At 52.6% G+C, this 10,906-nt stretch overlaps 1 long non-coding RNA gene across 1 annotated transcript; it reads right to left on the reverse strand.

Annotated features, from left to right (window-relative positions):
* Positions 1-1,888: 1,888 nt before the first annotated feature.
* Positions 1,889-9,711, reverse strand: LOC106974401 (uncharacterized). Its single transcript, XR_001430146.3, has 2 exons — positions 9,558-9,711; positions 1,889-3,293 (listed from the first exon to the last, which is right to left on the reverse strand). It is a non-coding gene; the product is annotated as an uncharacterized LOC106974401 (long non-coding RNA).
* Positions 9,712-10,906: the final 1,195 nt, after the last annotated feature.

Here is a 10,906-nt window from a genome sequence, read left to right on the forward strand (position 1 = left end):
TTACCTTTGTAAGAAACCGCCGAACTGTCTTCCAGAGTAGCTGTACCATGTTGCACTCCCATCGGACAGGAGCGAGAGGTCTTTCTGTTTTTAACTTTTTTTTTTTTAATGTAAGCTTTACACCCCACGTGGGGCTCGAACTCATGACCTCCAGATCAAGAGTCACCCGTTCTACTGACTGAGCCAGCCAGGCGCCCTGAGTAAGAGTTCTTGATGTTCCACATCCTCACCAGCATTTGGTGTCATCGGTGTTCCAGAATGTGGCCTAACGGTAGCAGCTCAGTGTTGTTTTAATTTGCAATTCCCAGATGACATTGGATGCGGAGCATCTTTTCATATGCTTATTTGCCATCTGTATGTCTTCTTTGGTGAGATGTCTGTTCAGGTGTTTGGCCCATTTTAAAAATTGGGTTGTTTGTTTTCTCATTGCCGAGTCCTTTGTACATTCTGGATAACGGTTCTTACTTAGATCTGGCTTTTGCAAATATATTCTCCCCATCTATGGCTTGCCTTCTCATGCTCTTGAACCCCAGCTTCTGAGCTGATGGTTCCAGCCCTTGACCAAGCCCAGAGGTGGTACAGGATCTAGCCTTTTGCACCCAATTCAGGACTCCTCCAATGGGCAGGCTTTGCTCTGGGTGCCTCAGGGGCTGGCAGAGACCTTGTCGGATGTGCACGTGGTCTGGAGGCCCCGCCCCATCCGATCCAGCGTCCTTCCTATTGCAGGGGGCTGCTCCCATTTACCTCTGTGCAGAACTGACTCTCAGACTCTGTTAGTGCCGGGAGAAAAGAAGTCGGAGAGATGGGCCAGAGAGAGACTGAAGATGCCGTTTGTTTTAAGCTTATTTCTTTATTAATTTAAGTAACCTCCACACCCAATGTGAAGCTCAAACTCACAATCCTGAGATCAAGAGTCGCATGCTCTTCCAACTGAGCCAGCCAGGAACCCCTGGAGGTACCAATTTAAATGGAGAAGTCAGGGAAGGTGCCACCGATAATGTCACCATGTCGAGCTGAAATCTGGAGCCATGACAGCACCCCACTGCAAAGGGGTCCAGGAGAAGGCAGGTCAAGTGCAAAGGCTCTGGCCTATGTGGCGGAGGCAGAGGGTGCCAGAGGACTGGGAGACGAGGCCACGAAGTTTCAAAGATTGGAATGGAGGCAGGCCATAGTCGGAAGTTTGGATTTATTCCAGATGCGGCGGGAGGCCACCGGAAGGTTTTCAGGCTAGAAGTGATTCGCATTTTTTTTTTTCAACGTTTATTTATTTTTGGGACAGAGAGAGACAGAGCATGAACGGGGGAGGGGCAGAGAGAGAGGGAGACACAGAATCCGAAACAGGCTCCAGGCTCTGAGCCATCAGCCCAGAGCCTGACGCGGGGCTCGAACTCACGGACCGCGAGATCGTGACCTGGCTGAAGTCGGACGCTTAACCGACTGCGCCACCCAGGCGCCCCTTGATTCGCATTTTTAAAAGCTTGCACTGGCTGCTAGGTGGAGGACAGCCTACAAAGGAAAGAGCGAGAGGGGAAGCAGGGAGACCAGTTGGGCATTTTATGGTTTGGGTTAATATAAATACCCCAGCCTAACAGCGTCTCCCTTGCAGAGGATCATGGGGGCCCGTTGCATAGAATCCCAAGCATAGAATCCAATGCACACTCACTGCAAACCCACACACACCTCAGGTCCCCCACACTCATACACACCCACAGCCTGTCCTGGACACAAGTGCACATGCGTGCATTCACGTTCCCCCACATGCACAGAGGCATACACGTGCTGCCATGCATGGCACCAGCAGAGACGTTTTCAGGCAAGTACACACACACACACACACACACACACACACACTCCCATTTACACACTTCCTTACACATGTATGAGATACTTTCTTTTCTTTCTTTTTTTTTTTTATGTTTATTTTTGAGAGAGAGACAGAGCACCAGCAGGGGAGGGGAAGTGAGGGAGGGAGACCCAGAATCCAAAGCAGTCTCCAGGTTCCAAGCTATCAGCACATAGCCTGACATGGGGCTTGAACCCATGAACTGTGAGATCGTGACCTGAGCCGAAGTCGGACACTCAACCGACGGATCCACCCAGACGCCCCTGAGATGCTCTCATCCACAGACACACATAAAGCTACACACATTTCTACACAGCTTCACATATGCACCATTTCGCATTTTCCAAAGAGAAGCAGGTCTGAGCAGGGGAAGTGGCTGGGGAAAAGGTGTGAGGGGTTTTACAAGAGGAGTAGATAATTGCAAACCGACTTAGTCATTGGAGAAAGAAAATGCTTGAAAGCCTGCTTTACCCTAAATTGTAGCTGATGGCTGGGTCAGCCAGTTATTAGCAAGACTGCATTAAAACCTTCATCCCCCAGGTTGGGAGCTCCCCTTAACCCCTACTTTGGTTCATCCTCATGCAGCCACTGTGGGCCACCTGCCCAGCCACTCCTCACATTAAGCAGCTGTCACTACACTCCTAGTGACTCACAAGGCATTGGGGTGAGGGAACAGAGGCTGCCCCCTGAGGCCTGAGAAGCCCTCCCAGGATGGGGAGGGATGGGGGGAGCGATGGGAGAGAGGCCTTACAAACCTCAAGCCTCAGCGGGCAGAGGACAGGCTGGGGGTGAGGTGGGTGGGATGGGTGCTGCTTTGGGGAAATCTGGACTCCTTTTCAAGGCCCCATAGGACTCTACCACCCTCCTTCTACCACTTCCTGTCCAGCACTTTCCACTTCCTGCTCTGAGAGCCAGCCACAGTGATGCGCCAGGAGCCAGTAGCTCTTTGGACACACGCCTTTGGATCTTTGCAGATGCTGCTCCCAAGACCACCTGAAACACCTTCCTTATCCTTCCAGACTCAGCTTAGAAGCCACCTCCTCCAGAAAGTCTTCCCTGATTGTCCCAGATCATCCTTGCAATTGGAGGTCCTTCCTGTGCTCCTGTCTAGCATTTACTGCACTGTCCAGCACCCAGTGTTATACTTGTCTGTTTCCCCATCGGGGCAAAGAACATGTCTGTTTGATGCATTGCTCCCTGGCACATAGTAGGTGCTGAACAAAGGGTTCTTGAATAAATAAAAATTGCTCCTATGCGCCAGTGAAACTAGAAAGGAGATCACTTCTGAAAAAGAATCCTTGCTTCCTCTACCTTTTTTGCTACTCCAAGAGCCACCTGATGATCACTAAGTCTCCAGTTCACACAGTAGGACACCTGTGGCCATGATTCTCTTCACCTCTTCTGTCTTCAACCTCCTCTGGTGTGTGTGGCTGGGATAATGCCAGGCCCCCTGGGTTGGGGCAGGAGATAATGGGGGAGATTTGGAAAGTGAAGTGACATGAGGCAGAGAAATTCAAGTTAAATGTACATAATTCCCTATTATTTTCTATGGAGAGAGGGTGGTAGACACAGAGGGGAGAATCAGGCTGGGCATTTGGGGATTGAAAAGAGCAAGAGAGGGGTGCCTGGGTGGCTCAGTCGGTTGAGCGTCCGACTTCGGCTCAGGTCACGATCTCACGGTCCGTGAGTTCGAGCCCCGCGTCGGGCTCTGGGCTGACAGCTCAGAGCCTAGAGCCTCTTTCAGATTCTGTGTCTCCCTCTCTCTCTGCCCCTCCCCTATTCACGCTCTGTCTCTCTCTGTCTCAAAAATAAATAAACGTTAAAAAAATAAAAAAAAAAAAGAAAGAAAAGAGCAAGAGAACATTCCCAGAGAAAGAAGACCTTAAACAACCCAGATAGGGCTGAAGCAGTTTGCTGATCAAAGGAAAGGGCCGATCGGAGCATCGGCGCTACTGAGGAATCTGAGATGTGCCAAGAGAGGTAGCTCGATGCCTCAGGACCTGGGCAGCACTGGTGGTCAGATAGGAATCCGACTTCCCCTCCCAAGAAGCAAAGAAATATAAAACTTGATAGCTATTACTCAGTGGGTGTTTACTACAGAAAAGGCAAGTGCATCCTACTGCCACTTCCCAATCCGCACCATGACAGACATCACTAATCAATCATGAGTGCACCCATCACCCCCAGGCCAGGATGAGATGTCAGAATTCTTCACCCAGGGCTCCCAGGAGCCCTAACTGATCAGTTGGAGCTGACACATTAAGGTAGACCCTTTTTGCCATCACTGGTGTCCTGAGTGCTTAAAAATTTGTCTCATTCAATTCTCACAATAAATCTATGACATCCATATGAACTTTTATTTCCCAGGTGAAGAACAAAGAAGGGTCAGCCTGGTTAAGACCTTGACCAAGTACAGAGCTACTAAGAGTCGGGCTGAGAATTCAGACCCTAGTAAGTCTGTCTCCAAAGTCCATGCTCTTGCTACTGTACCATGCACCCTGCCTCCCCTCAGCATCTGGACCACCACGTTGTGGGCATTTGCTGGGGCTCTGTTGCCTCCCAATCTCCAGACTTCCTGTCCCATGTGAGGTGCCAGCAGGTAAGAGGCATTACCCTCAACTAGGGCAATTGAGGAGTCTTTCAAAAGGCACTATTTGCCTAGGGCAGGCAGTACTAAAAGAAACCAGAAGGAATTCTGCAGACCTTGATGTGACAGGGAGGGAGATGGCTGGAAGCTGAAAAGAGTGAGAGCTGCAAAGGAAAGAAACAAGGGGAAAAATACCCCGACCTCTCTCCGCCCACCTTCCTAGTCTCCTCCAGTGGGAGACCCTGGAAGCCAGAGGCATGGGGTTTCGGCCCATGAGGCCCACACAGGTCAGCCTCTTGGACTTCGGAGTTGGGGGAAAAGATAGAAGGATGGAACTCTGGAGGGGCAGACTGAGAAGGCCATCCAGAGTGTTCCTTCCATATTTGGGGGGATGGGGTAGGAATTTCCCTTCCTGAGGAGTATTCATGGGACAAGAGTCTGAATCCAAAGACCTGGAGGACCAGGAGAACTGATGGTGTAAATCCCAGTCCAAGGGCAGGAGAAGACTGACTTTCCTGCTCAATAGGCAGAGAGAACATTCTCCCTTCTTCCACGTTTTTGTTCTATTTAAGCCCACTAGCATTGGTGAGGGCAATCTGCTTTACTCAGCCTAAGGATTCAAATGTTAATCTTATCCAGAGACACCCAGAATAATGTTTGACCAAATATCTGGGCATCTCATGGTCCAGTCAAGTTGACACACAAAATTACGTGTCATCACACCATTGATGGCAGAGGGGTGGTAACAGCAAAGGCATCCTAAGCAGGCTGCCCTGTGGCGTGACCTTGGCAACGACGCTGACTGCCTAGCATCTCTTGGATCCTGCTCACCTTCCAAGCTGGGACTCCAGCCTTCCCACTGATGCTGTGAGCAGCCCCCAATCCTTCCAGCAAATCTTTTCTCTGCTTGAGAATGTCAGAGTCCATTTCTGCCTCTTACAGTCAGCACCCTGGCTGGCACAACCACCCAGAACAGCGTGATGATGCATAGAGTGGTGACCCCCGACAGGTGCATCAGGAATGCATCAAGCGGGGACACATCCTCAGAGGATCCCGGTTCCCCTTCCAAATATCACAGCTCTGCCATTCATGAAATTCGGCAAGCTTGCTTTGAGGTCATTCGTGCTTATGGCTGAGCTGCCTCTGGGACACCCCAGGGGATTTCATTCTACCGCGTGTGCCCCACTCCCAGACATGGTTTGCTTTAGGAGGCTTGCAGAAAATAGACCGCACTGCCCCAGGAAAAGACCCTGCCACAACCCATGTGTGGCTGCTTTGGAAGTCCACAGTCACGCACCAGTTGCCCTAAAGGAATCCTCTGAGGGAAGGGCCCCTCTCTGTCCACTGGACTAACGCCCCCACCCCCTCAGCAGCCTCCCTCGGCCAGAGGCCTGGAGCTGAGGTTGATCTTGACTGAGCTGCCCCAAGAAGTAGCCAGTTGTGTCACCGCCTCCACCTCCCACCCCCACGCCGAGGATTCGGTTGTGTCTCTGGATGTTCAATATTTGCTCAGAGAATCAGAAGGGAAGCAAAGCGAGAACCATCGAGCTGACAAGCTGGTGCCTGCAGTTCCTGGGCTGCACCAGCACCGGGGTTTCCAGAGAAGGCAGAAGGGGCCGGGGGCAGGCTGGCACAGAGACCCTCAGCCCCAGGGACAGCCCGAGGACTAACAGGAGGGGACCAAGTGGGGTTCAGAGATCCAGGTGGCTCTGCTCCCCCACTCCACACACTCCCTCCAGGGCTCCATTCTGTGGGGTCCGTACATGCACATGTCAGCACCAGGGTCCCACCATTCTGCAGAACTGATGCATCAAGCCAGGGGCCAGGGCGCATGTAGCCACCAGGCTGCCGTGAGAGCCATGCGTCCATGTCTCTTGCCCTCGGGAAGCCTAGGGCTCGTGGGACACAGCCACACAAGTGTACTCGTGAGACACTGCAGGGAAGCCCAGGCATGTCACAGGGGGGCCTTGAACCAGCTCCTCTCCCTGAGACCCCTGACCTTCCTCTTCCTCCAGTCCCATGAGTCCCGAGGACAAGCCTGTGGCTGGCTTCCAAATGTCTTCCTGCACCTCTTCCCCCTGTCCTCACAACAAGGCTGGAGAGAGATCCTGGGAGGTGACGTGGGGAGCCCAGGCTGCCCCCTTCCTGCCCTCTCACTGTCCCAAATACACTGTCTATCTCTTCCCTGGGGTGTCACTGGACTGGCCAGTAGCTCCCAAGTTCTTGGAGGACGACCCCTTCTCAGGCCAACAGGGCGTGCACCCTCTCCTGGGAAGCGGCGGGGCAGGGGGGTGGGGGTGGCCATCCGCCCCCACCAGGGTCTTGCACCAAGTACAGCTTGGTCATACTGCTGATGGTGCACAGAAAAAGACCCCTGCCCAGAAAGGAGGCCAGGAATAGAGGGTAGAGGGCCATTGGCCCGTGCTCCAGGGACCTCAGACTTGAGCCTGGCTGTGGCTGGGCCACCTGTTGGTCCCCCCTTGTCTGTGGCAGCTGAGCAAAGGGGGGCCTCCCACGGCAGGCCTGCACCTTTGCCCACACTGGCCCCTGCCTCACTGGTCTTCCCGACATCCCCTGGCTGCCCACTTGGTACTTGGCTCCAGGCTGCCCAGGACAAGGGGTTTCTAGGCACTTGTGAGCCTCTCTCTCCCCTGGAGTCTGCAGCTCAGGAGGGATGGCTTGTGCCAGGAGGCGGTGGCGGGGGGGGGGGGGGGGGGCCGGCCAGGGCCGGGAGGGCCAAGTGCAGGAGGGGCAGCCTTTTATCTCGGCTCTGTAAAGCAAAGCCACCCCCCGCCCGAAGCTGGCCGGCATTGGCACGCACCATAAATCTCCAGGATGCCGCAGCTGTGACTGGATTATTTATAGTTCCCGTCTTACATTTCTAACACGAAAATATCACACAAAGGGAAAGGTAATGAAATCTCACCTCTCCTGCACGTCCCTCACTCCAAACTGCAGGGCTTTCCAGAAGCCCTTGTGGCTGAAGGAGGGATGAGAGAGGCCCGCTGCCCGCACCCCGCCCGCCTCCCTCCCTCCTTCTGTCAGTCACACGCACATTTCTCCTCACCCACCCCTACATTTGCTCTCAGACACATTCTCTCACGTTTTCTTTCTCTCACACATACATTTCCTCCCAGATGCACAGACAATTCTGTTCTCTCGCTCTGCTCGCTCCCAGCTCGCCCCGCCTGAGCCCTTCCCATCCCCCAGACACACCCCACACCTCCCTGCCCTTTCCCTGTCCCCACCGCCATCCCTGTCCCCCGTCGTCGGCGTGACTAACTCCCCTCAGCTTGTGTATTTGCTTTTTTGCCTTGTCAATGAAGATGCTGGCACATTAATTACCAGGTCTGTCCTCTGCGAGGCCTGTCAGTTCCTTGTCAATAGAGGGGGGAAGTGTCAGCTTACATTCATCTTGCTCTGCCTTTAAAACACCCATGGGCATTGCCTCCACAGGGAGACCCATTCTGGGGCACACGGCAGTGAGGACACTGGTTCCTGGGCTTGACATACACGGACATACAGAAAACACAGGTCACAGAACACGCCTCTCACTCCGCGGGAGGCAACACCTAAGGATGTGCTTTGCAAACTGGATGCTGGGCCTGGGCGGGGGTATTTTAAGGTACAGAGGATGAGAGGTCCCTCCTGCCTCCTGCATTACTGCCTGGTGGTGTTAAGTAGGATGAGCCTTGTGCGACACTGTCCCACAGGCACAAACCGGAAACTCTGGAGCTCTGGGCAAGCTTCCGTGGAGAGTCAAGGCCCAGCCCCTTCCCTGCCTGGCCCTCCTGCCCCACCCCTGGCGCAGGCCTGAAGAAGAAAAATCAGAAAGCGACACTTCATACTGTAGCCCAGCCTGACATGTTCATGACTCACTTCTATCCAGACGTCACAGTGACTGGGGACGCCCGCGCTTGCTCTCTCTCTCTTTTACACACACACACACATACACACACACACACACACACACACACACACACACACACACACACACACTTGTGCTGGGATAAGGGGAAGCCACCCTGGGCTGGGAGTCAGGGGAGGGGACCTGGGGATAGAAACCCTGCAACCCACCAACAGGGCTTGGACGCCTCCTTTTTTATCTTAAAAATTCACCTGGCTTTTTGGGTTATTCACTATAACATATGGCTGCATAAAAAATGTCTTAAATGACTTATAATTAAATTTTCATTTTTTTCTGAAATCTTTGCCTTACATTGACCTTCCTGGAAGTTGAGTCTCAAAAATGCTTTGGCTTTTCCGAGAAACACAGGGCACAAACACCCCAGTGAAAGATCGAGGGGACCAGTCTAGGGGGTAAGGATATGGAGTATATATCTATGGGGTAAGGATAAGAACAGGGGCTCTTGGGTTTACATCCTGGCTCTCCCAAGCATTAGCCGTGTGACCTTAGCTAAACCACTTGCTTCAGAACCTTGGCCTGTAAAATGGGTGTGATATTACTACCTGTCACATGGAGCTTTTATGAGCATGAAATGCATTAATATACGCAAAGTGCTTAGGACAGCAGCTGACATGATACAGATGTTCGCGATTATTTTTCTGTAGAAGACCAACAAAAAGCCACCAAATCAACTGCAGCGACTGAAATTAGAGATCACTCCTGCCTCCTTCCTAGGATGTGCTTCTGCCCTAGGCCTGTGCCCCACACCCAGCTCCTGGCCTCTGTTCATGCATCTCTGTGTGCCAGGCGGTCGGTTCACAAACGTTCTCCTCTGTTCCAAGTGCTATGCCTGGACTGGCGGCTCAGTATTACAAAAGACTTTCTAGAGGGGGAGACAGACACATGCAAACAACATGGTACGGACCACGTTCCGAACCGAAGACCCCCCACGAGCAAATGTCATGCTTTCTTTCTAAGAGTCACTGCCCGGCTGTGGGGGCCAGCGGCAGGCAGGTTAAAGCGTGTGTTCAGTAGAGTGTGATTATGATGATACTGTCTAGCGGCCTGGAACATTCTTGCCTCGTGTCTACATCAAGTCTCTTCTTTGATGTCACCTCACCTGCAGGGCCTTCTAGAACCACCGGGATAAACGACAACACTCTTCCCCAACCTGTCAATCACTATCCCCTACTTACCCTATTCATCTTCTTAGCACTTACCACCACCTGACATATTTTGACATGGTGTATTTCTTTGTTGTTGGTCTGCCCCACCAGAGTGATATAAGCTTCCTGAGGACAGGATCTTTGTTCTGTTTCCTCCTGAATCCCCCGTGTCTGGAGTAAAAATTGGCAGGTAAGTAGGTGGTCCATAGGTATCTGTGAAATAAAGAAGCTGTGAGCAAATCACCCTTTGGTGTCTTGACTTTCCCTTTGAAGCCCCACTTTTTTTTTTTAATTTACATGTAATTATTTATTTTTGAGAGACAGAGGGAGACAGAGCACAAACAGGGGAGGGGCAGAGAGAAAGGAGACACAGAATCCGAAGCAGACTCCAGGCTCCGAGCTATCAGCACAGAGCCTGACGTGGGGCTCGAACCCACAAACTGTGAGATCATGACCTGAGGTGAAGTCAGACGCTTAACCGACGGAGCCACCCAGGCGTCCCAATGAAGCTCCACTCTTACTCGCCACATGGGGAAACTCTAACTTGAAAGTCGGTAAGATCCAGGGGCACCTGGCTGGCTCAGTGAGTCGAGCACGCCTTTGATCTTGGGGTCGTGAGTTCAAGCCCCACGTTGGGCGTAGAGCCTGCTTAAAACAAACAAACAAATAGGGAGAGAGAGAGAGAGAGAAGAGGTAAGACATGATAGACCTTTCAATCGTTGAAAGAAATTCAGCTGAGACCAAACCCACTTTGCACTCCCTGCTGCTTAGGTGATGGGGCACTGTGGTCACAAACCACAAACGTTCCACGTGCTCCGCCCTGTGGCTGGTCCATCTGGTCCTGGAAATGATGAACCCTGGCTCTGCCATGTTCGAGTGGGTGACTGCCTGTGGGCATGGAGCTTAGGTCTGGGACTGTGACTTTTGGGATTCATGAGGACTTACCTGAGAGTCCCTAAGAGGGCTCCAGAATCAATCAGGTGGTTTGGGCAAGCTCAGGACCTCAGGAATGCCTGAAGATAGTCATGCAGAAGTTTAGGTTCTGAACCACTGAGCCAAGTGAGAGATCTAGAATGGCAGGTCAGGGCCCAGGCTGGGCTGTTTCAGGACCAGGCAAGAGCAGGTTAAGAGGGCGTCCCAGGCAGGAGGTGCGGTCAGGGTGGGGTGGAAAGCCTCTCATCTGTGTGCTCACTCTCTGCAGCACCACTAAAAGGTCCTCCCTTGACCTCTGTGCTCCCAGCTATCCAGGCGCTGGATGGCTTCCTCAGAGAGAAAAATTTCGTTTGGCCAGATCTTCTTGCGGCTGAGCCCAGGGAAGGGCTAGAGGCCTGATGGGGGGCAGGGGGGAGGCCAAAATTCCAGTATCAGGGAGATTCACCATCAGACCTGGAATGGCTTCATTC

Source organism: Acinonyx jubatus, chromosome B3, assembly GCF_027475565.1.
Source record: "Acinonyx jubatus isolate Ajub_Pintada_27869175 chromosome B3, VMU_Ajub_asm_v1.0, whole genome shotgun sequence".
In the NCBI taxonomy this organism is placed as follows: Eukaryota; Metazoa; Chordata; class Mammalia; order Carnivora; family Felidae; genus Acinonyx; species Acinonyx jubatus.